Genomic DNA, 1,420 nt, shown 5'->3' on the forward strand with positions numbered 1-1,420 from the left:
AATGTCTGATCCTGGGCCAACCTCACTACCGCTGCCACGTTTGATGTCATCAATGATGCCACCTGGATGATCCATCTCATTGGGGGTCTTCATCTGTTTCTCTGACCCTCCATCTTATCCAGCATGACATCCTTCTCTAGCAACTGCTCCCTCCTGACAATATGTCCAAAGTATGAGAGACAAAGTTTAGCCATCTTGGCCCCCAAGGAGCACTCTGGCTGCACTTCTTCCAACACAGATCTATATTGATAGCACAATATTATTTATGAAGAATAAAAATAAATACTTTTAAAAACAGTATGCATTTTTCCAAGAAAATATGTACAGGTATTTAATGTGATGCAATATAACATTAGCTTCTGATATGACTTTCAAAGATCACTTTCTTCTGATATAGCATGAACTAATATTAGTGCTTGAAATATAAAATACAGGAAAAGAGATGAGATGTCACCTCTGTGATTAGATTTCCATGTTGATGACATTCTCTCTCATTTGCCATCCCAGCTTGTACACTTGGATAAAGTAAGATGCTATGCTGAAGTGGTTCACTAGGTTTCAGCCAATTGGCAACTAAGGAAGTGCAATACTCAGGGGAATAATTCTTGAGGAGTTTAAGAGTTCCAATAACCGTGTCAGAAAGTTTGGAAGTTGATATTCTCCTGTCATGCTTTGTGATGGAACTGAATCTCTTGGTTGATACAACCGTTGTAATACTGTGAGATCATAAAAACAGAGCATAGCTGTTATAGGTTCCTTGACACACAGAAACGCCTGTTTTTGTTGTTGTTGTTAAGTGCCATCAAGTCTGTACTGACTCATAATACCTCACAATAGACCAAAACACTGCCCAATCCTGTGTCTCACAATCATTACTATATTTGAGCTCATTTCTGCTGTAATTGTGCCAATCCATCTTGATGGGGTCTTCCTCTTTTTCTCCAACTATCCATTTTATGAAATATGATATCTTTCTCCAGGGATTGGTCATTCCTGATAATATGGCTGATGTATGAGAGACAAAGCCAGGCCATCCTGGCTTCAAAAGAGAATGCAGGCTGTACTACTTCCAAAACAGATTGGTTTGGCAGACCATGGCACTAATCTCTTCCAACATCATAATTCAAATGTATCAATTTGTCTATAGTCTTTCTTATTCACTATTCAACTTTCACATGCATATGAGGTTATTGAAAATACGATACTTGGGTCAGGTGTATATTAGTCTTTAAACTGACATCTTTGCTTATCTCCAACACTTTAAAGAGGTCTTGTGCAACAGATTTTCATAATGCAATACATTCTTTGATTTCTTGACTGTTGCTTCCATGAGTGCTGATGGTTGGATACAAGGAAAATGAAGTCTTTGACAACCTCAATATCTTCTCCATTTATATGGTTGTTTATTGTAACAACCTGC

This window comes from Chrysochloris asiatica, unplaced genomic scaffold (genome assembly GCF_000296735.1).
Source record: "Chrysochloris asiatica unplaced genomic scaffold, ChrAsi1.0 scaffold00463, whole genome shotgun sequence".
In the NCBI taxonomy this organism is placed as follows: domain Eukaryota; kingdom Metazoa; phylum Chordata; class Mammalia; order Afrosoricida; family Chrysochloridae; genus Chrysochloris; species Chrysochloris asiatica.